The sequence below is a fragment of the Rhipicephalus sanguineus genome, chromosome 4 (genome assembly GCF_013339695.2).
Source record: "Rhipicephalus sanguineus isolate Rsan-2018 chromosome 4, BIME_Rsan_1.4, whole genome shotgun sequence".
NCBI lineage: Eukaryota > Metazoa > Arthropoda > Arachnida > Ixodida > Ixodidae > Rhipicephalus > Rhipicephalus sanguineus.
This window is the reverse complement of record NC_051179.1, coordinates 201,586,401-201,611,694: the sequence shown is the minus strand read 5'-3', so window position 1 is coordinate 201,611,694 and position 25,294 is coordinate 201,586,401. Positions and strand designations below refer to the sequence as shown.

General features: G+C 49.2%; 1 pseudogene; it reads right to left on the bottom strand.

The window, feature by feature from the left end:
* Positions 1-18,233: 18,233 nt before the first annotated feature.
* On the bottom strand, positions 18,234-19,236 carry LOC125758174 (uncharacterized; annotated as a pseudogene).
* Positions 19,237-25,294: the final 6,058 nt, after the last annotated feature.

Genomic DNA, 25,294 nt, shown 5'->3' with positions numbered 1-25,294 from the left:
AGTCCTCTGTGCCCGTTCATGATGCGCCGAAACATTCGGAGCGCGTTCCCAATCTTGAACGTGATGCTTTCCAGCATCACCAAGTTGGAGCCGTTACTTTAGATGATGAGTCCGAGGATTCGTATTTTGTCGACCGTAGGTATGCGTTTGCCGTCCGAGTCGTGCAACTCTATGCATGGAGGGATGGGTCTGCGCCAGTCTTTTGACGGGCGCCCTCGTCTGGGAGGGTGGTAGATAAGCAGCTCGGATTTTCTGGAAGAGCAGCGAAGTCCCATCGGAGTTAGATGGGCTTCGGTGACTGCAGGGGCTTAGCCAGAAATTTTTTTCGGGGGGGGGGGGGTTCAAACATACTTTATGTATGTTCGTGCGTGCGTTTGTATGTGTGCGTGCCTATATACGCAAGCAAAACTGAAAAATTTCGGGGGGAGGGGGTTTGAACCCCCCAACCCCCCCCCCTTGGCTACGCCCCTGGGTGACTGAGATGGCTTCTTGCATGCGGGCTTCTAATTCCGCATCGCTGCCACCGGTGCTCCAAATGGTGACATCGTCTGCGTAGATGGTATGCTCCACATCTGCTATTTCACCCAGAGCGCGAGAGAGCTTTGCCATAGGCAGATTGAATAAGAATGGCGAAAGTACTGAACCTTGCGGTGTTCCCTTATCGCGCAGGTCAAAGCTCTGCGAGACGTGCTCGCCTATCCGCAGAGTGGCCGTTCGATCTCCCAGAAAAGCATTGACGTACTGATAAAAGCGTGTTCCAAGATTGTGTTCAGATATGGCTGTCAGAATGGCTTGATTTCGTATGTTGTCAAAAGCTTGCTCCACGTCGAGTCCCAGCAGCGCCTTGGTGACTCGTGCGGGGCGATCCAGCAGACTTTTCTTTATTCGTAGCATGGCATCGTGCGTTGATAGACCCGGCCTATAGCCGATCATAGTGTGTGTCGTTCTCTTCTTTTCCGTCTACTTTTCTTGCGCTTCGCCCAGATGTACCCTAAATTGTTCACATTTATTAGAAGATACACCACGCCTTACTTTACAACCGTATTATGCTAGGAGAGCGTTGGGAAGCGACTCGGTGCATTAATGGACTGCTCAGCGCCCTTCTATCGTGGAGTAGCGTACCTAATCTTTTATTGTCGTGAACCTGTCTTTCTACACTCAGGAAAGCCCGAAGACCTCTTCGCAATGCTCCATTTGGAGGAACACTGGCCGAGATGGAAATACTAAAAGGCAGCTTTCCCACAACACAAGCACGGTGTTCTAAGTATATCTAAGCACACAGGCTTCTGACATTTTGCGTTCATGAATGTACGGCCGCCGCAGCCGTGATTCGATCCTGCGACCCTTCGGTTAACACACGGGCACCGTAACCACAGAAAACCGCAGTGGCTCCCCCTCTTTGCACATGAAGTGTCATCGATGCTGTTTTGTCGACCACCGTTGAGTTCTATCATATCAGCAGCTTGTTTTGCGAGAAATGTAACATTACACGGAGATATGTGAGCAACATTTAGACAATATGTAAAATCTGATGTGTACTGGTAAACAAGCTTTTGTCAGAAAAGAAATGTCACAGTTTTGCCGCAAGGGCGAAGCAATCAATGCGATAGCAAGAAATTGCAATGGCACACGAGAAACGATAAGCAGCTCGATACTTGCAGTGCGCCGCTGAAGCCCATTGAGGCCCATTGATGAATTGAATATTTTTCCTGATAACGCCTTTATCAGAAGCGCTAAAATTAGAAGTTAAAGGCACCAATTTTGGATAGTGACCAGTGATAGAAGCTTGGACTACACCACAGTCAGGGCTAGTAAGAATATTACGTAACACGTGGTCGATAAGTGTACCTTGTTTATTTAGGGGACAGCGACTTGGAAGCGTAATTCGGTTTCTATACCCAACGCCATATAGGCAGTTCATGTAATCATTAAAAAGTGAGTTAGATGTATCTACAAGCTTAGTGTTAATATCACCCATGATTACTGATAGTGTGACTTTCTGATTTTTTGCCCAATCTCCAGAAGTAGCAGACCTGATCAGGCAGTCTGATAATGTCGGCCTGCGTTTAATTTTGCGCATTGGAGCGTGAACATGGAATTACTCCTGTAGCGCAGTGATATGGCACGTATCCTCCATTGGCTATTTCTCTGAATATTTGTTGTTTATCCGGGGTGACAAATCATTGAAACAAAACCGTCTCACAGCAGCTGTAGAAAACTGTTCCTGTGAGTGTGGACAGCTATTGCTGGCGCACGGCTGGCGTGTTGTTGCCCTTCGTGAGGAAGCAGGTGGGCCGCTATAGGATATACAAAGATACCTGCTGTTGTAATTGCCGCAAAAGCTGCATTCCGGTATTGCCCATTTAGTTATACAGACAGTTCACTGCAAGAGCGTGTGTCACATAGCATGCTCTCATCGATTGCGTACATTTCACGCGACAAGCCGGTTTGTGGGTACAACATCGCGGTGACCGTACGCTGTGGGCGCTTCCTATACTTCGTTTTCTGTAAATAGGTAGCGTCTGTAAACAATTCAGGGCTTCTTTTTCCAGAGGTTATTAAGTTTCAATCGCACCAACTATATTTGAGTTATGTCTGTTGGCGCAACATGCACATTTCAGCACAATTTGATTTTTATAAATTTTGTTTTTTACATTTTCAGCAGTTTCATCATTCTAAAACTTAAATTTACCTAAGCCCCACAAGCCTAAACCATAATTATAACTTTTGGAGTGCAACTGTAAAATTTTTTCTCGAAGGTGGTGACCTACCTTAAAGGTAGATCAATCGTAGAGGCGCTGCAAAACCAATTGAGGAGTGAAAAGCAAACAACGCCTATGATCCCGGTGGCAGTGGGAATCCACGTTGGGCGCAGAAAGCTTTCGGGAGCGGGCGCGGTGATATTTAGATTCCACTCAGGGTAAAAAAAGGAGACCACGGCTTTCGCCTTCGTGTTGTTGAGGTCGATCAAGAAGGGACCATGAGGCTTTCTATTTTCAGAGTAAATGAAACCTTCCCTCGTTTTGCGAATATTCACAAAAATGTCCTGCTGAGCTTCAGCGACGTGTCTTTCCCGCCACCTTCTCGTCTCTGTTGCTGATAAGCTGCGGGAAAGGTTCAAGCCGTCCAGTAGGTCTCCTTTTCTTCAGGCACCAGCGAGAAATAAGGTGGTGGTTATCCCGTATAAGCATGCCATTTCTCATTAGCTAAAAAAGATAGGTGAAAAGGCGGGCATCTCAGTCATATTTTCGGCACCGCACAAGCTGTCCGAGCTGAGTGTCAGGACCAACCCTCTTAAACGGGATGAAAGCGCATGCAAAATTAACCACAAGAATAAATTCGTTGACTGCTCTAGTAGCGTTGTTTATAGCATTCCACTCTCATGCGGACAGACTTATATCGGCCAGACGGGCTGGTGCCTTAATGTAGTACGTTTGCAGGAGCATAACCAAAAGGTACGCAGAGTGACAGAAGGTTTTCTTGCAATGCACTGTTCACAATGCGGGTGCGCTCCAGCATTTGATAACACACAGATTTTAGCTAGGCATCGCCAGGACAGCACGCGCATAATCATTGAAGCTGCAGCCATCGCTAAAGGCAATTGTATCAGCAAACCTTCAATCGCCCTCACTGAAAAAGAAATAGATTACCTAAGTTCATCCGACCAGATAACCTAGACATACTCCGTTTGCTTCTCCTGACGTCTGTTTGCGGTTTTGCGGTTTTTGCTTATTATTTCTTCTTGTTTCTTGGTTCCCTCTCCATGCCTGCCGTCATGCGCAATTCAAATGAGCGGTGATCACGTGTGCCTACTTGTTCTCGTTTTTCTATGTTTGTGTTAATAAATTTCAGTTGGAAGTCAGCGCTAGTCCTCGTCGTTTCTTCGTCCTTGTGTATCCCACGCGCTGTTCACGTCAATGTGTTTTTGAGGATTAACATTTCCTAAAACGAGAGTGCTTGAGGAAGTGACTTTTAAGGGAGGTGTAAAAGCAGAAAGAGTGAAGAAAGGCGGCACGTCAGACGCGCGTGTCAAGTTTGCTTGCCCCCATTTTCCCGACAGGGCAAGGCCTTCTGAATTTCCTCAATCTGAAATTCTGTATCTCAAGTTTATCTTTTTCCGTAATAAATCTTAAACTGGATATGACACCACGTCTTACTTTACCGTAGAATGTTCAGATGGATGGTTTATGCGGCTTAACATCCCAAAGCGACTCAGCCTACGAGAGACGGCTTACTAGAGAGTACTGTATAATTTGGACCATTTACAGATCTTTAACGTGCACGGAAATCACACAGTGTACGTGCATCTGGCATTTCACCTCCACCGAAATGCGACATCCGAAGCACGGACCGAACCAGCGTCTTTCGGATCAGCAACTCAGCACCGTAACCACGGGGCCACCACGGTGTCCCGGAGAATGTTTATCAATAACAAAACAAGTTGAACTTCATTGCTGAGCCTTTACTCCGTCAGTAGCTGCCATGAAAATTCACGGAAACGTTCCAACACTTTCCGGGTCATTGTTGGGCGTACGATTTTTGAACTGCTTATTCATAGCCAATATGTGCAATGTTACGAAAGGAAGATGATGCTTATCTCTTGAATTGTCCAACTGCCCCCTGCACTGTGCTCTTCTTGTGAGCGTTGCACAGTTGTAGTTCTATTTGTAGTTCTGCGAGGAGAGTTCGGCGGCCACACTGCTAAGTCACAATGACTTTAGAAGACAACCAGTGAAGGTTGTCGAGGGAAGGAGCAGGGAGTCCGACTTCTTTTCAGCCTGGTAATGGCTGAAATAGCGCACGATCCCTTACGCATCTTCCTAGGACGACTCGAAGGCGAAAGTCGTTTTCTTTCTTTTTTTTAATGCGAAGCAGCTTTTGCTCGCGGATGCGTCCGTCCTTCCATCGGGGACCGTGTGCTCGGGAACCAAGTGTGCTGGCACGCGCTAGCGCGTTCGGGCCTGTGTAAGGGGCTAGGTAAGACGCTGTGGCATCTCCCCCTTACACACTCGGGAACCATGTGTGCTGGCACGCGCTTGCGCGTTCGGGTCTCTGTAAGGGGCTGGGTAAGACGCTGTGGCCTCTCCCCCATAGACTCTCTCAACAATCACGTGGCGGCGTCGGGGAATGATATCCTGCAGACGCGCGATGAACCCACGTGCTCCCGCGTGGCGTGGCGATGAATCCGCGTGCCGTGCTCCAACAATCGGGACGAGTAACAGTTACAGCAACTACAGTGAATTCATGGTGTGCTCCACTTGCGAAGACGCGTTAACACTGGGCAAGGTGCCCGTGATGAAAGGATCTTTAAGTCGACCCATGCGCTGCTTCGCATGCCCACATGGTTCCCTTTAGTGGGAGATGGTGTATTTTCATCTCATTGATACTATTGAGCGTCTCTCTTCCCGAACCTCCCAGAAAGCGTTCTGAAGCTCCGTGAGAGGCCCATCTTTGAGAAAAGAACGTTGTTTTTTTGACGTCACAATATGACGTACCGCCAAGATGTGAAAATGACGGCCACAATGATTTGGCGATCTGGGACGTCATGATCGCGTCTCATGAAGACATCGTGACGTCGCGTCATCGCTCTAGAAGGAGACCTGGTTGTGAGGGAGCGTTTGCGAGACCTTTGCGAGGGTGTTTTTCTGGACGCTGTCCTACTCAGCCATGTTCAAAAATTTCGTGTTGACAATATTTTAAGCCCCTCAGAGAAGACGAGGCTGTAGCTGCCCTTTGGGCCAATATGGCAACACGGCGCAATTTGGCAATGTCTAGTATAGCACCCCTGAATCCTTGCAAGGCCTTACAAAACCTTAGGGCCACTCACTATGCCACATAGCAAATTTTAGTTAGACGCTGGAAGTTGTTGCGTGCTGAATGAAGAGCATTATGCCGCAAGCATTTCTACAAATCGGTTAATTATGAGCTGACAAAAACAATGATTCGTAGCGGCGCGAAACCATGATGCGACGAGGGGAGCTTCAATACCTTGCCACTCGCCCCGTGTAGCCTTCGCAAGCCAAATCCCTTCCCTGCCCTCTTGGGCAGCGGAGCCGGAGGATAATATGACGCATACACATGTACACGTCATGCGCATGCACGTTCACGTGCGCATGACGTGCCCGAGCCAGCCCGAGTGCGCGAGCGGCGTTGCAAGGCCGCTACCCCTTTTTATGTAGCGGCCGTGGGCGTTGTGTCGGCGTCCTCTGTGGTATACTGCCTGTTTCTGCGGGACGGGGATGAAAGCTGCGCCATTTTTACGGGATTTCATTAATGTCAAATCTCGTTTCGAGTCTCGTATAAGCAAAAATATCGGAGGCCTTACTTTCCAATGTTGTGGAATCCCGGGCGGTGGTATTGCGAATAATTACGCTCATTGTCAAATTTCTTCTATCTTACTTCACGTTTTGCGTTACTTTTTGAAGCAACACGTAGAAAGTGAAACTAGTTTGAAGAAACAGACGAAAACTAGTAAAGCTATAAAAGGTGACACTGAGAATGAAAACCGACCATCTACAGCTGCGATTCGAACCCGGCCCTTTTGAGTGGGAAGCAGGCATTCTACCCGTGCACCACTTCGGCGGAGCCGCGCGTAACTCTTAAAGGACGGCAAAGTGCAGACTACCAATCGCAGCGCCACAAGCGGATTGACCCTGTTTAGGCTTCACTTTTCAAAGCTCGTTCCGAGAACTCCCCTGTTCTAGTACAATCTAACGCTGGTGTGCATCGAGCACCCTAACGCAACGTTTAGCGCGCCTGCAAATACGCAGTGGCGATGTTCCGTGCATAATGGCGAACGCACCGACTGCTCATGCTGCCCGCTATTTTTTGCTGATGCCAAGCGCAGGTTTTTGCTGATGCCAGTCGCAGTTTTGCCGCAAGGGCGAAGCAATGAATGCGATAGCAAGAGATTTGACTGTCCCACGTAGAACGACAAGCAGCTCGAAATTTCCTGCGCGGCTCTCAAGCACAAAGGACGTCCGATGAGAACACACACCGTTTTAAAATTGAAAGAAAATCTAGGAGCGTTGCTTTAAAGTGTGCCGTTCGCGTCATCTCGCGGGTGATAGAACACGCAGAAGCACCTCCTGATCTGCTGCGAGAATACTGTTGTGCTTTGTTAAGTCGGAGTAATTTTGAAACGCGAAGCATTTCTTAGCGAACCTCTGACACTTTGAGCGCTTCTATCTACATATCTATCTATCTATCTATCTAGCCGCCTACGTCTGGGTGCTCTCATAATCGCCTCCTTAACTTGGTGTTGGCCAAAATTTGCATAGGAGGGTAAGAGGATTTGACGAAAATGACTGTCGGGTCATTACATTGATAACGTGAAAATCCTGTCGCGTACGTCGTCAAACCCTTTCCACTGGACAGGTGTGGCACATACCCGTTTACCACAGGCCGCGGTTTACGGGTATGCGCCACAGGTGATTGACAGTTTATATCTACCCAGGAACGGCGAGAACAGACATTGGTAGTTTAAATGCGAGAGCGTTAAGAAAAACCAACATCGGCAGCGTTGACCGGACGAATGGAAAGAATGAAAATTAGGATCCCAGCAGGAATCGAACCCAAGCATTCTTCGTGGCAGTCAGGTATTCTACCACAGAGCCACGCCAGGTCTATAAACTGGTTTGGAAAAACAGCCTACGCAGGCGTAATATCGATGCAACGCGTCAATTGTGGTTGTGGTGCTTGCTATCTAATTTTACAGAAAAGCAATAAACAATACGTGATACTCCTACGATGTGCACTCCTACGATACAGGCATCATATCAGATTAAATTCTGTGGCTCCAGTGCTGGCTCCGCTTTTGTAGCAGTCTAATATACATTAAATTTGTATTCCTATGATTCCGCAAGCTATATTGAAGCATTGCTCGACCCCGGATGAATACATGAATGAAAGTTACGTATGATATCCACATCACCGCACCGTAAAGTGCACTTAGTCCGCCAGAACGACGCAGTGTCCTCTTCATTTCTTACGAGGCTGGGCGATGGCCTCATGCTAACCGAGGATGATGCCAGATTGATTGACAGCCGCCTTGTAGACTAGGCTACGTAGGCCACGTACGCCCAGGTAGAGTACGAATACGACAAGCGCCATCCACTGATGTTGGTCTACGTAGCACTATCCTGGCCTACAAGCCTCGACGGCCTATACCTAACCTACGCGAAGGGTGACTTCGGGTTCAGAGATGTCGCCAGCTCTATCGACAGACAATTTGTCGACAAAATGACCGTCGCATCCATGAATTCCAACAGCTGTACTATACCTCATACTTCACTACACGTGGACCCCTCGTCACCGCGATTACGACCGGATCCTATAACAAGTCATGACCAGCTGCTGGTGCTCACTGATCACGGAGATGATGACCTTGTTCAAGAACTGTGAAGAAATTGTTCCACATATGCATACGGGCTCGTGAAACGTGCGTGCGTTATCCATCATAAGGGACAAGTATAAGCACTACATATCAGCTTACCGCTTCTGGTGTTGGTAATACCCACTTTGCCGTTGGCAGTGTTACCGAACCGTAAACAACTGGTTATATAACACATATGCGGCTCTTGAACATATATATGTGCGTATGAAATTTATACAGATCTATAGCGTCATTTTGTAACTTGTCGCTCAGTAAAAAAAATTACGCCCCAGTCACCTTCCCGCCGCATGCTTCGCATAACACCGACTCCCACGGTACGTGGGATCTGCCGAATTTTTTTAGAATCATGAATTCACCCAGCTTTTGGAACATTTTTGGATCTTACCGCTAGCGGTAAATGGTATATATTGTCACGAGACCATTACATGCAGGTGGCCATATAAATAGCTTGCGACTTGCACGCTGGCAGACTCAGGGCGTGGGGGCTAACGGGGTACACTGCGGAGCTAGAGGTTGGAGGTTCGACTCCCCGGTGGTACTCTTCGGAATTTTTTCTTGTGATTTATTTTTCTTTATGGCGTTTATATATATTGTAACGCAGAGAAACAAGAGACAACGCCCGTTTAGTGGTTATTCCACTTCGTCGTTGTCTGCTTCGTCCTAGCCCAGCTCGCGCCAGTGCCCGAGCGCCGCTCTTGGATCCTTAAACTCGGTCACGCTGCGAAATTGCATGGCGAGCTGCAAAATCGCCTCTGGAGGGCGTCCTTGGCTGTTGCGTGCTGGACGGTCTCGGCCACGCAGCAACTTGATTTCATAGGCTGTGAAACATGCTTCAGGTGGACGGCACTGGCTATTGCGGGAAAGTCGTAGCTGTCGCTGCCGCTTCGCCTGTCGCGTTTCCAAATGCGCCGCTAGTGATTTACAAGGAACGGTGGACGACCGAATTGATGTGTGGTGGCCGCCGACAGACCGTGTCGTCAGTAGACGGGCGCGTATCCGAAGATTTGAAGGAGTGCGCCCGCTTCGCGTCGATGAACTACGATTGCGCGAGCTAGGCGGAATGTACGGCGCTGCCGAAACAGGGGCTTCCATTGTTTCAGGGCTCGCCAGTGGGGAAAGGTGTATGTGCCCCAATACTTCTCGTTTTCTTGGCTCGGAGAGGGGCGTAGTACGCATAGGCAGGCCTTCGACGTTTGTAGTCGTGTTGGTCATGTTATATTCCTTGGACCAGACCAGCCCACGTTGACTGTCGGCGAATTCGGGCAGTGACTGCTCTCGAGTCTGCGGGAGCTGCACTGGTGGGTCTGAGAGCGCACTGAAGTGTGCCATACGCTTGCCCGGTTCCCCGACTTGGAGCGTGTCCGGCAATAGATCTCGGACGCGCTCATTCATGCTCACGCACTGGCGAGCTTGGAGGCTGCATCGCCAACTGATGTGTCTTGTGGGCGGTATTATTGTATGGTGAGATGGGTGCTGGTGGGGGCGTCGCGGAGTGCGAAATATGTGTCGTGGAATCCTGCTCCCGGGCGGTATCCGTGTCGGGCGCGTGGCCTTCCGCGTCCGCGATGATGTCTGCGCAGGAACTGCGGGAAACAGATGCACGATCGAGATGCTGCCCTTCACAAGCTGTGTCTACGAAGACAGGCTGATTGGCACTGGGCACAGCGCAGCGCCCCATCATAGGGGCGCTGCGCCTCGCGAGCTCGGTCTCGAAGGGAGGGCAGGTTTGTGAACGCTTGAGCTGCGCCGTCGAGGTTCTGTGCCTCACAGCTCCCATCCTCGTTAGAGACTCGGTCGGCAGGGAGGGGGTCGCAGGCATGAGATAGAGGGCGGAAAAGTGTGGCCAACTTGGCACACCATTCAGCCCAGGACCGTTGTTTGATCCCTTCGTACGCATGCCATGCCTTCGCGGCATCGCGAAGGCGGTCGATGGCTACTAGCCATTTCTGCTGGTCCGTCCAGGCATGGTGGTCGCCGAGCGAGTTGATGGTCTCGATCCACAGGACCGCGTCGTCCTGGAATCCGCGGAACACCGGTAGTTCGCAGGCAGCCGCCGATGGTGGGACGGCAGGCGAAAATCCGGAGTGTGCCCACGCCAAGCATGCCTGTTGCTCTGAGAGCCGCGTGAGGACACCGCGGAGCTCTCGGCGCTTCCCGGGTGAACTGGTCTCCAGATTTTGTGAGGCGGCCGCCAACACGGCATTGATGGCGCAGAGTGTTGGCAGCGCGACAGGAGGCAGCTTGGAACTCGACGTTGTCAAGGCGTTAGACGTGATGTGGAGTTGCGTGATCGCACGCAGCAGCTCCGCGGCGCTGTCGGTTGATCCGCATGGAGAGACAGGGCCGGCATCTGCGGAGGATACAGCGGCTCCAGTGCTCACGGCGGCAGGATGCTTGTCGGAGAGGGAGCTTGTACAGCATCCCAAAGCGGCTCATGCGCTGATGGAGTCTTGAGTGAGACGGCGTCGCCACGGGAAGCGTGAATGGTGGTCCCGGGCAACAGGAGGTCGTGCGCTGTCTTGGCGTCGCCGGGATATGCCTGCCCTGGGGCCACCGAGGAGGCCTGGACGCCGTCCTTGAGTGGTGGCATAGGTTCTTCCGGCAGTTGGGACGCGGGCTGCATGATCGTGGGCGTTCCTTCGATGGAAGGCCGGCAGCGCCGATGACCTACGAGGACGCACTTAAGGTTCGTGTTGCGTAGACTGCGCCATTGTAACGCAGAGAAACAAGAGACAACGCCCGTTCGCTGGGCCGGCTGTTCTGATTCCACTTCGTCGTTGTCTGCTTCGTCCTAGCCCAGCTCGCGCCAGTGCCCGAGCGCCGCTCTTGGATCCTTACAATATATATATATATATATATATATATATATATATATATATATATATATATATATATATATATATATATATATATATATATATATATATATATATATAAGCACATAACGGACATGGCGGCGTCGGCAAAACCACGCCAGAGCGTCGATATAATTCCCATCACAATAAAACCGACATCCGCAACAAAATGAAGCTGGCGTGTACATGGTTAACGAGATTTCAGCATCTCAATCTCTACTTGTAATGTGTTAACTCTACTAATCACATTCTGCCTGCAGCTTCAAGGAAAGCCTTTCAACATTTAATATTCCTACTGACTTGCCGGCTGGAATGTTCTAATATTAGTCTGCATCTGGCAAGAACTCTATCTTTTCTACATGAACTGTATGCACGCGCAATGAATATATAATATTTTTGTTCATTTCTATCCAAGTTATCCGTGGCTTGAAGGCCAAGCAATAGGAGGAAGATTGCGCGCCTATTTCAATGATCCCGCTTGTTTAAAATTGTTTTATTTATTGTTCAATACTAAAGGCTCTACTCATAATACAGCTTCCGTTCTATTTGGCTACAAAGTTGCCAGTAACGTCAATTGGCATGGCTACGTTGGCTACTTTTGCTTTGAGTTCAGGCTCCTTTTCAAGTCCACCCACCGACAACCCTGCCGGTATCGGCCGCCAGGGATACTAACAAAATGAGACGCTCGTTGAACACATCCACGTGCTCAAGCATCTCGGTTTTCTGCACCTTTCCACGAAGGCTTCCAGGGTGGGGACCTAATCACCCACTGGGTGTTGTATATATGCCAGACACCTCCCCTCCTCCCCCCCCCTAACAAAAGTTATGCACCGCCAGGCCCGATTGTGCTTCTTCTATACCACAAAAACTGCATTGCCGGCTGCCTATAGCCATAATTATGCCTTTCACCTTTATATGTATTCGTTGTTCGTGGCTTTACATACGTGGCTTATCACACTTGAATGTTTGTCTTTCCTCTTGGAGTCTCATAGTGAACATGGAGTGGGGTGCGTTTTTTTCTCATAACGTTGCTCTCCCTTTCGCCCTATCATAAACGTGAGAATTCGCATCGTCGAGCGAGGCCACTGAATGGTAGAGAGGTGCGTCCTGCCGAGCGCTCTTGTGCGCCGGTGATAGGTGTAGTTCTTACTCTCTCCGCCATGGCGCTGAACAACGGTAAAGGAAACCCGCTCCAATAGGCGGCCACATAGGCGCGCGCATTCGTTTCAATGGTCAGTATAGTCGCCTCGCCGTGACCTGTGATTGTATTATGACTATTCATGTACAAGACACGCCGGCTGACATGATAGTAGGTTGATTATGAATTCTTCATCAGCGCGCACACTTTCTTTTTACCAATAAACTGAGTGGAGGGGCTGGCGCTTGTTTGCCTTCTTTCCTCCCGTCCTTGTTTGTTGTGTGCGAGCTGAAAAACTTTGCTTAATCAATCGATACCAGCTCGCCCAGTTTTCTGCCCAGTTACATCATGTTTCTGGTATGTTCCAGCTGACAAACGCAATCAAGTAATGTTAAGGAGAACACAAATCACTTTACAGGCGTCACGCACTAAGCTGCTGCCAAAGTTCTTTTTTGTTTCAAATGGAACAAAAATGGTCCGCAGTTGTTTGGCGATATGCTCAGTCATTTTCATCCTCCATGTGGTGCTCTATACGCCGATAACTTCCTTGATTAGGAGGCCTTTTTAAAATGCGTGATTACTTCTTCTGCCTCAAAGGAAACCAGCATGACGAATTCTTCGCTAACGAAATGCCTGTGAGCGCAGTTACTTAATTTGCTTTTGTTGTTGCTGCGGATTACACTAACTCAAATCACAACGAGGCAACGGAGTGCGTTGCCTACCACCGCGCTACGTTCTTCAGCCCAGTCAGTGACATCGATGACTCCGACAATTTTATCCGACTCCGACAATTTTATCCACTTGTCGATCGTAACCCACTTTCTACTCGACCGACTGTGAGGCTGCATAATGGCTGTTTTTCTTAAAGTAAACGGCGTCATTCCACCAGGAGCCTTTCGATAATTGAGCTATGCTTACTTCGGTTTCACCAGTGGTGAGCCGACAAATTTCTGATGCTTAGCCCAGCAAGGCAGCCCGAAAGCCTTCCTCGACCTTACGTGGTCGCAGACTTTAGACGATGTCGCTTACCACAGAAGACATTCTCGCAATCCAGTCTTGTAATATCCGTGCAGCTTTGAACTTGTGGAAAGAGATATTGGTCATATTTGTGACGTTGCTTTTTTTAATCTTAATTATAGCGTGCACGGGTGCGTCCTACCATTTTTTAAACCTCCTTGCGTCCTACTCATATACTAGAGCAGCATTTCCTGTAAGTCGCCGCATTGTAACGACCTGCGCCGGAGCTCGTTTAATCAAAATCTTTGGCGCTCTCATGCTTTAAAGTGGTCCCAAGGCACTAGTGTGCTGGCTGACGTCCGGTGTAGAGACCATGTCTGCATACAAACGTGTCGCGCCGAGTTCGATTTCCTTGTCAGTAACGTCCGCAAGTCAGTGGCATACAAATTCGTTGTTTGAGGTTTGACACTAATCATTTGAATCGTGTCTTGCCTTTGCTATGACGCAGATTGTACGCAAAATGAGACGTAAATTTGGTCGGCACGATTGCGGGCTACAGCACCTTGTGCTTAAACCCCAGATACTGGGTGAACTTAAAAAAAAAAAAAAACAGACGACGACCCTTCAGTTCGGTACCTACTTCCAGCTTTCGTTGTCGCCTTGTCGCGGAATAATTCATGAGGCGTCCTGGAGTTGTTCGTTTAAGTGGAATTATCTGCCATTAACATTTAAGGTCTTGGCAGTTGCCCGTCTGCGTCGGGGCTCAAAATTGTAACTGGGCACTGCGGTTACTGTGAAATATATCATCACATTAGGCACAGCCTACACAGCCGACAAAAGAAACCACGCGTTCCCTTCCGCCATCCGCGGTATTAGAACTTCTTTCAAGCGAGCGCGTTCGCTTGCATTCGGCTTAGCGTTCCCTTCTAATGTGCCGCGATTTATCCATGTGGAAGGCCAGCGCATTAGCGTCTCTAAACTCTGCACACCAACGTGACTCAGCATGTCATGCATTCCCTCAATAAAAATGCGCATATCGGCAGGCAGCACCTTTTCTTTCATTCAGCGGCTGTGGCCAAGCTCGGGAAACACTTTAACCAGGGCTTAGGATCCTCGAGGATTTTTAGATCATCTTTGGCGTCATTTACGCAACTGAATGATCCGACTGGGGTTTATAATTTTATTTATGTCCTATTATTTTGGTTAAAAGGATTGCGCCCTGAATGATGTGTAACTGCATTCCGTGGAATAAATAGTGGTTCGTTATGGTCCTGAACTGACGTAAAAATTATGAATGGCTTTTGCCTCAGTCCCATTTTGGAGGTCGCGGAATAAGGCGTAGATGCCATGGCTGGTATGTAACTTGGCTCCATTAGCAAGTCCCACATGCGCGTCGACACTGTCTTATACACCGGTTGGGTTACTGCTCCCATAGTTAGAGAATCGTTCCACCGCGGCCCACTTTGGAACCGTATTGCAATTATATGGAGACTGTCAGCTGGTTTTTGCCGTCGCCGTCATGTCCAGGATATGTATATGTATGAATATGTAAATAAAGCCACAAAGAAAATTAAATCACAAGAAGAAGCTTCCGAAGCGCGCCACCGGTATTCGAACCTGCGACCCCTTGCTCCGCGGCGTGCTGCTATAAACAACTCGGCCACGCGCCACTAGAGGTTTAGTATTACGACGGTGAGTTATTGTAGCGTTAGCTACACTTGCCTAGCCGGAGCCGATTTCGTGTCGAGGGTCATGAGCCTTGCTGCGCATGTGCGAGGATCAGTGATGTCACACAGCTGGGTCACCGGTGCTCGCATCTCACGCGCTCTCCGACACCGCCGCTGCTGGCCTGCGCGTTCGGGAGAAGTGGCGTCGTAGGCGCGGAAGACACGCTGGCGCCGGCGCGCGCGGAGACTCCGCCACCGCCGCTTGCGGCTTGTCGCTGCTGGTCTGCGCCGCATTCGAGAGGAGTGACGTCGCAGCCATAGACACAGTGGCGCCGGCGCGCACGCAGCTATTCGCCTTCGCTGTGCAGTCGCCATCGACACTGCGCTGGGGCCGCTTGATAGCGCCTCTGACCGGCGTTTGCAGGTGGGTAACGCCATGGAGTAGGAGAGCGCAAATGCTGCTCGACGGCGCAGAAGAGCCGAGAATCTTAACTCATCGGATCCTGAAGTAGTTGCCTGGCAATTAGCGGTTCAGCGTACGAAGAATGAACAGAAGAACGCTAATAATCCTAGACAATCTGGAACGCTAAAAATAATCAGCTGAACCTTTGCTAATGCTACGTGTCTCATGGCATAACCGAGCTAAGCCACTGCAAATTTTTTATATGCACGATTTAACGCTAACGGCATGCAGAGCTCGAAGGCGCTTCAGTATGCGTAATATCACCCGCACGATTGCCCGAAGGCCGCGCTTGAAAGCATAGCTCCTGCAGTTTCCTTCAGTTTGAAAGCTGCCCTTGAGACGCGAACAAAAAAAATCACACCATCTCCCGCTAAAGGGGACCATGAGGAGATGCGAAGCAGCGTTTCGGCATGTAGAACCCGCGTTTCAGAGGGGGAGTGGAGAGGGGAGGGGAGAGAGGGAAAGCGGAGAGGGGAAGTGGAGTAAGGGAGGGGAGAGAGGGAAAGGGGAGAGGGTGAGGGGAAAGGGGCAGTGGAGAGGGTGATGGGGAAAGGGTGATGGGGAAAGGGGAGGGGAAATGAGAAGTGGAGAGTGGGAGGGGTGAGGGGAGCGGTGAGGGAGAGGAGGTGTGTGGAGAGGGCTTGCACATGCGCAGTAAGGGTGGTCACGCCGCACACCACCACCACCACCGGATTGAACTCCGCTATAAGATGCTTCACATCTAAATGGGGTCCATTTCTGTACCCACTGACGATGTGGAACGCCGAGTAACCAATGCATCGAACGCCAGGTGCCAAGCACCCGTATAGACCGTAGGGACACGTCAATGGCAATGAGATAATTGATACAGACGTCTCATTGCTACAAACAGCGTCGCAGACAGCGTCCAGCGCCCATCCAGACAGCTTCCATCGCAGAAACAGTGATTTTCGTGAGCCAACGCGCCGGCTAATTTGCCCAGAAGGCCAGGTGGCACTGTTTCTCGCGGGCGAGCGCGCTTTCACACGAGCTTTTTCGGAGGAAGCGCGCTGCCTTATTTGCCACTTACTTTACCGTGATGGGCTACGACGACAGGAGACGCCGACAGCCCGAGAGAATAAGGTGCTTCATACATAAAGTTAAGCCACAATGGCGGTGCGTGCCGTCCTTTCCACGATGGTTACCTGCAGTGTAGCGTTTCACCTGTACTGCCATGGAGACCCTCGTGAATAAGAACGCGCGTCGCGTCTCCCTCTAGTCCGGTCACGGCCAAACAGTTGATACGCTACACCACACGTAACAGTTGCAGCTAAAAGGGACGCACCACTATTGCGCCTGATTTTCTTAACACGAAAGCTTTTTTATGCCGGGGTCCACCAAGACTTCAGTGACGTATTTCCGTCACGGATATGGCGTCGAGAAAACATACACAATCAGATGGCAAAGAAAAAAAAGGTATTGTCAACGGGCGTCGAACCCACGACCGCTCGGTCCGCTACAACAGATGCCGGGCACGCTATTCACTGCGCCACCGTCACAGACTCTGGAAGCTTTACGAACGCGCCTTTTATATCTACCACTCTCCCGGTCGGCTGGGTGGTGTTGACCTCTCGGAGTGGTAAGGTAAAGTAATTCGTCATTGCTGTGGCCTCCATGACTATCACCTGCAACACGTTACGTGTCCGTCCCATTCGGCGCGTTTTCCATAGAAGTTGAATTTTCTCAATGCCTTAACACACCGCGAGGTGGCGACCTTTGCCGAAGCGTCGTAAAGGCGTCGGCCTCGCTCAGCATCACGCCAATACAAACCAAAAATAGCTCTGCGACGCGCGCCTGCCTCACCTGCCTGTAACACCGCGTTCCTTGCTCACGCGTTCGCCCCGAGAAAAATCGCGGCCGGGCTACCGGGGCGGCACGATGCGCTTTGCGTTACTCTAGTCCGGCCGTGGTGTTCAATCACATTTTAACATCCCGCGGCGACCAAGTTCTGCGTCCAATATGCGTCGCTCTTCTCGCTATCACACCTTGTTCTCTGATTATGCTTTCACCGTTAACTATACTACAGCTACCACAGGGGTTTGTTTAATCATTTAACATGGACGTTAGTCGTCGGGATGGAGATGTACCACCAATCATCAAAGTTGGTGCATACACGTTAAACGGTGCCTTTAGCTGCCAGACATCAATATATACTGTGCAAACTCTCTTATATCAATGTACAGTAAGCATTCATTTACTTCTGTAGGGGCACGCTTTACTTTCGTGCTATTCCGATTCCTATGACAGAGGGATCAACCATGCTTTTCTTGTTTCTTTTTAAAATAATATTTTGAACCTTCACAGCATGGCCATATTTATGTAGCACATACCTTGTACCTAAAAGAAAGTTCCTGTGTTGACATTTTATGGTAACGAGTGAAATAAAAAAAGATATTTACTATTTTCCAATTTTTTGTCTCGTTTTGCCCCGCCTTACCCTATCTAGGGAATCCTTTTTCTGAATAAAGCTTAGTAAGGGGAGTGAAACTTCCTATACCTTCCATGGAACGCGATACTCGCTCGCAGCGCCGGACGAACACCTGGTGTTTGGGGGCGGTACTAAAGCATGGCGGCGCATTGCAGACACGCACTGGGGGACGCCATCTTGATGAGGACTGAAGATGCGAGTGGCAAGGAGGGGGGGGCGATTTAGCGCCAAATTCAATTGGGATGCACCAGCAAGCCAAATTGAGCGTGTGCTGCTGCTGAAAAACGTTTATTTACAGATGTTATATACAGGGAGGGTGGGAGCGGTCCTTAAGGGGCCGCCCCGTACAAACACTAGGTGGGCTCCCTCTTACGGGAGCCCATTGGCGATGGCCGCGGCCCGGGCCCGCTCGACCAAGGCCCGTTGGGCCGTCAGGTCAGAGCAGCCGAGCAGGGCTGCCTCCCAGTCCTCCCGCGAAGGGTTGGGTAGTGGGGTAAGGTTTGGGGTTTTTTGGCAAGCCCACACCATGTGGAAAATGTCACAGGAATTTTTCTCACAATGCGGGCACTTCCCCGTGCAAGCGGGGTCAAAGTGTTTTATAATTGCCGGGCACAATAAAGTTTTGGTATAAAGGCGAAGGAGGATTCGCTCCTCCGCCTTCGTGAGGCCTTTACAGGGTTTTGGATAGATATTATGGCCGGATTGATAAAATTGTGTGACCTCCTTAAATGTGTAGGCGGGATTGGGTTGGAGGTCCGGATCGGTAGGGGACGAGGATGGTGCCCGGAGAGTGAGCGCGCGGGCAGCGGCATCGGCCGTCTCATTACCATCGAGGCCCGTGTGAGCCGGAGCCCATATGATCGTTCGGAGCGCGGGGGCTCCTAGGTAGCTGATGTTCTGCAAAATTTTATAGGCAAGGTACGGAATGTATCCCTGTTCTATATTGCGACAGGCACCCCTTGAGTCGGTGATGATGACCCTTGAGTCCTGATCTGCGGCGGCTAGTGTGATGGCGATCTCCTCCGCGTGCGTTATGTTATGTGCACGGAAGGTGAGTCCGTTTACAGCGGTGTTTTGGTGGACGACCGCAGCCGTGTCCAACCCCCGTGGTGCGGGCCGGAGGCGTCCACGTAGAATACTCCGGATTTGTGGCCGTAGTGTCGAGCCAAGGCTTCCGCCCGCGCGAGGCGTCGGCCACTGTGGTCGTCTCGGGTCATGTTAGCCGGAAGAGGGCGCACGTGCAGGGAGTATCTCCAAATTTCTGGAATCTGTACGCGCTCTTCCGTATGTATTGAATGATTGATGTGTAGTCGGGCAAGGAGGAGGCGGCGACTCGACGGTGTTTTAGACAGTCTAGTATATTGGTTAGTCAAGTGCGCCTCTCGAAGCTCCTTGAAGGTGTTCACCATTCCCAGGCCCAGAAGGCGCTGGTTAGAGGTGCTGACAGGAAGGTCGAGGGCGCGCTTGTAGATTTTGCGGAGAATGACTTCGAGTGCATTCTCGTCGAATTTGCGTAGGTGGAGGTATGGAGCCGAGTACAGGACTCGGCTGGTTACGAATGCATGCGCCAGCCGCAAGGCGTCTTTGCATAGTAACCCCTCGCGCTTGCTGGAAACCCGGCGGACCATCCGGCCCACCTGGTCCCCCACCTTACGCAATTTGGCCAATGTTGTGTCTGCTCTGCGATTTTTATGTATAAAGAGCCCCAGTACTCTAATCTCGTCGCGTTCGGGTATGGGTCCGCTGTGAAGGGACAGGTCAATTTTTGTGGTGCACTTTCGCGATGGGCGTATGTGCACGAATTCCGATTTGGATGGGGAGCACTGAAGGCCGCAGCGACGGGCATAGTCATCCACGATGTCCGCCGCTTGCTGCAGGCTTGCCTCCATGTCTCCTGCCGAGCCGTGTGACGCCCATATGGTGATGTCGTCGGCATAGAGCGCATGCTGTATGCCTTCGACTTTCGCCAGCTGAGCGGTGGAAGGTATTCAAATGGCGAGCGCGCGACCTTCTTTCTGTTGCGCAATCCACCACATGATCAAAGCGGCAATCGTTGCGTTCTGATTCGTGAAGGTTTGCCCATCCACCTATTTTTCCGGCACTTATTCTAAGTAGGACTTTGTTTTTGTTTACGTGTACACATAAATTAAACAAGAATAAATAGCAGAGTTTGTTTGAATGTTTTATTGCCGAAACGTACCATTTATGCAGTAAAAACACAACTTCCATGTTTTCGTTTTTAGTCGCATACAAAAGTCGCATCCTGATATGCCGTGCAAGAGTAGAAAAAAAAACGAGCAGCATGCAGATCGTACCTTTCGTCCGCCGGGATCTGAAAGAATTTTATGCCGGTGTGGCGTGAAAAATTTCGACACCACTCAGCACAGCACGATTTGTGATGACGGCGCGAATCCATTCATGCGTCTGTTTCGCCGAAGCTTGCAAGGGTTTCACTGAAACAAACTTTAATGTAGTAAAAGCGGCCTTTGGGACACCGTAGGCCGTAGCATACATGGGTGCCCGACAAGAAACGCCCCTTTTTCGCCGTGAGAGATAGGACGGCGCAATTCCCGCATTCTACTCCGGGCGGCGCTCCTATTTTCGCAATCTCGAACTGCAAACTTTAGGTTCACTTGCGTATTAAAAACTCCGGAGTTAATAAGTGACCTGGTAATAAATATAAAATGGAACAACAACGTTCATTTATGCTCGTAGGTAGTACAGCCCCCAAACATTAGGATCGCTGCGGTCAAGGGACAGAAAAACCGCGAAGTTTCATACCCCTGGCTTAGTTGCGAGTAGCGCCTGTCCTGTGCATTTGTGTTCCTTCATTGGTCTATTTGAATTCGCGCTATCCAGTATTCAAGAATATAAGCACTACTTATCAGCTTACAGCGTTTGAAGTTGGTAACACATATGGTGCTGTTCGCATTGTTAAATTTTTAAATTATATTCGTGACTTAGTGCCACGGGATAATCAAGCGACGGCTAGTTGCGAAAGTGTAGACTAGGTCGTATGAGAAGATGAGGTGGCTTGCAGCACATGTTGCACGCGGACGTGCAAGCTCACTATTCACATTGCAAACGTTCGGGGTATTCGTTTTGTATATAGAATGCGGCAGTAAAGGTGAAGCCGTTTCGAGATTTGTCAGTACTCGAAAGGTAAATATTTTACGTTTCTTTATCGTTGGCCTGAAACTGCCGCAGTGGGTCATAGAAAGGCGAAAGCCAAAACGAACGTCCATGCATGGCGTACACGATGAGGGACGATGCACGATATCCGACGATCTCCCTTACGGCAATACTCATAATTCACCAGAACTCTTCCGCATTTATAGTGTCTTCCTAGCGAACAATGTACGCGAGCCCTGGTCGTACATTGTAAAGCTGCCCTTTAAAATCATTGTAAATGCATGGTCGGCTTGTGCCAACTTTGGTACCGTGGGTCATTTACTGTGGAAATGCAAGGAATTATAGTTTCATCAACAGCATTATTATCGAAAAAAGGGAGACAAAAAAACTTGGACGACGCTTGAGCTACGCCTTCAAGAGCAGATCGCGATAGCCTAGACGGGCCTCTTTCGTATCGGCTTCTCATTCGCTAACCAGGCTTTGATGCTCGACGAACTCGTCAACTGTGCTGTGTGTGATGGAGAACAAAACAATTCGTTGTAATATACATTCGGCAGCTCCCACGCCTTGTGGCAATCGGTTTCATGCAAAACTGCCGGCAAGTAATTGTCTAGACTGCATCTTTTGGCTTTGAGCCAAGCGTTAACAGTGGGTCGACGTGTTCTTCTAAGTGTAATAATCGTGTGCACATCGTGGACGTACGAGGCACGTCGAAAACATTGCCGTTTAAATTTTCACTTATGGCCTGATGAAACGTCAGCACTCACATTAGAGCATAGGCGTCAGTATGATCAGAACGATGTCCACCTTACGGTGCGATGATGTGAATATCATACGTAACTTTCGTTAGCATATTCATCCAAGCTCTAGCGATGATTGAGTTTAGCTTGCTGAATCACAGGAATACAAATGCAATGTTTATTAGCCTGCCATAGAAGCGGAGCCAACACTGAAACCACAATTGACGTTAACCCGACATGACGCCTGTATTAGAGGGAGTGAACGTGCAATGTTTATTGCTTTGTTATAAAATTAAATAACCACCACTGCAACACCAATTGACGTTGCACTGTCATTACGCCTGCATAGTGTCTTTTTCCAAGCTTCAAGACCTGGCGTGGCTCTGTGCTATAATACCTCGCAGCCACGCAGCAATATTTGGTTCGATTCCTGCTCGGATCATGACCTTTATTTTTTACATTCGTCGGGTCAACGCTGCCGGTGACAGTTTTTCTTAACGCTCTCGCATATAAATTACCAATGTCTGTTCCCGCCGCTCCTGTGGAGATATAAATTGTCAATCACATGCGCCGCATACCCGCATACCGCGACCTCTCATGTACGGGTATTTTCCACACTTATCTTGAGGAAAGGGTTGAACGACGTACGCGACGGGATTTTCACGCTATTCATGTCAAGACCAGACAGTCATATTCGTCAAACCCACTTACACTCCAGTAACAATTTTGGTCTACACCAACTTAAGGAGGCGATCACGAGAGCACCCAGACGTATGCGGCTAGATAGATAGATAGATAGATAGATAGATAGATAGATAGATAGATAGATAGATAGATAGATAGATAGATAGATAGATAGATAGATAGATAGATAGATAGATAGATAGATAGATAGATAGATAGATAGATAGATAGATAGATAGATAGATAGATAGATAGATAGATAGATAGATAGATAGATAGATAGATAGATAGATAGATAGATAGAAACGTTCAAAGTGCCTTAGGTTCCCTAAGAAATGCTTCGCATTTAAAAATTAATGTCCGTGCATGTGTTCGGGTCCCGCAGTCCGGAACACCATTAGGTTTTGCTGCAGTCCGTGCTCGGCCGACCAGAGCCAATTGCTGTTGTGGCTGTGAGCGCGACAGCGGCACGTCCCCCGCGACTATGGTCCGATCATGTTTGGGCGACATTTGAGGATTCCTTTGGCACGCCATTTGATATAACATCCCGTCTGGGGACGAAACGTACACTGCGGATTGCATGCCGTTGGGTCTATCTTGGATAAGACAGATGGATTCGGAATGGACAATGTTTGTAATCGTCGCCATGCGACCTGCATTGTCCTATCGAATTTGGGGTCAGGCATGTGTACAGCCTGCGTCTATCCAGCCAAGCGTGTCGCAGCATTTCTGTATATGTGCCGCGAGGAAAGAAACACCCGTGCGCGTAACATTAGCCGTTTCAAACTCTCTTGGAATGCGTGTCTACTGCGCGTGCAGTTGCAAAGTACACACTTCGGCATAATTAATCATTCCGCGAATTAGCGAAGCACCCACTGCGAGTCGGTAAGGCAATACGCACACCTATGCAGCTGCACACATTTGCGATTTTGTTGCTGCAGATGATGATCAATAACGTCTGACCGCTTTGTAATATGTGAGCCGGTCATCCACCCACTCGTTGCGCAATTCATGAGTTATGACGCCTGGCGCTAGCTCACTTCTGACAAGTAATAACACGTACTCAGGATGGAGGCCTGCTGTGCCAGTTGGTGGAACGTATTTTAAAAGTAGGAGCCGAAAAAGCAGCAAAAACACTGCTGAACTGACAGCAGAGACGCTCAGTGAGCGTCTGTTCTGCCAATTCCTTTCTGCTCTTGCTGTTTTTGCACTTTCACATTATTACATATGTTAGCGTCACTTCTGGTGCGGCGCGAAGCCTGCATATAGCAATTTTTCCGTAGAAAATTCAAGTATACAGGCTTTGCTCTGTGGCAAAATCAAGACGTACCTTTTTGTATCACTGTGCCCGATAGTTCACACGGGCATGGGCGATGGCGCATGATATTGCCACAGAAATCGGCTATTGTTGCGAGCTTAGCACCTTACGCTGCAAAAAGTGGATGTTTATCCCTGTGGGTGACACATTCTCCTTTTGTGTTTCTGGTCATAGCTTCTAAACAGTCCGTGGCCGATGCTTTTCGTTTTGAATTTATGTCGTTTTTTTTTACATTATTATATAACGATACGTCACATTGGGCGCACGGAAGGACACACACATTTCTGCGTTCGGTAGGCCTCATATTAGCTACGCATATAAAACTATTTCTTAGTTTCATTATAACTTCTATGGCTATTTTAAGCCTATGTTATGTGCGCTGAAGGCAGAAGCCCCCTCCGAATTAGCCAGAATTTCGCCCTACTATGTGCGAGAGACAAAGAAATAACTTTATTGGGTCCAGCGGTTTGGGGAACAGGTCCCCGCCTAAACGGCGGCCAGTAGCCCTTGGGTCCTGGCGGCGTTTTCGGCCAGCTAGACGACCCAGAGTTGCTCTTCCGGATTCGAGCTTAGCAGTAAGGCTTCCCACTGCTCATCATTATTTATATTGCGACCCTGTAGGGACGCCTGAGGGCAAGCCCACAGAATGTGTCGCAGATTGCATCAATGGTCAACAAATGACCACGAAACGTAGCTTCCCTTTGAGAGGTGTCTTCATGTACGCTGGACAAGCGCATTCAAAGAACAAAAGTGCGAAACTGCGTTATTCTTTTTTCGATAATATAGGTAATAGATAAAAGACATAAGGTATTAACACTTTCACTCAACCAAATTGGCCCATCGTAGCACTCCTAAAAAGCATTTCTACAACCTGAAAAAAGAAATATCAGACAGAAGCTTGCGCACCTACGGTGGTCCTGTAAGATAAAGAGAACGCGCATTGCATAAACTATTGTGGCGCCATGCACAGTTCCGTTGCCTAAGATCGATTGGTGCGATACCAAACAGCGCAATGGTTTCCCGTGAGTGAGCACTATCTCAGCTAAATATGAGGACATAAGTTTCCGCTTCAGGTGTGCAGTTGACCGGCTGTTCACATTTGGTCGTGGAAACTTTGGCTGTGCTAATATTGCCACGGGCGTTTCCTATTATCACTTTTGCTTTATTCGGTTTTCGCCCACAAAGACTGTCAGCAACGCTCAGCGCGAACCGCGCCTCATTGTTCGAGAAGCTTCCCGATCATTGTAGATCGTTTTGGGGTCATTCCATGCCAACTGTCCCAGTCTGGGCGCTCGACAAAAATCAATTTCTCTGAAAAAATCTGAGAAAATTACACACATATGGACATTAGTTCTACAGTATTTTCCCAAACTATTTTGAGCGGCAAAAATTTTTCGGGCACGTGAGCGCCATTTTAACTTCTCGATATCGTGGAAAACCAGGTACAAAAGAAAAATTCGCTATAAATGGACCGTTTCATGCATTCATTCGAAACTTGC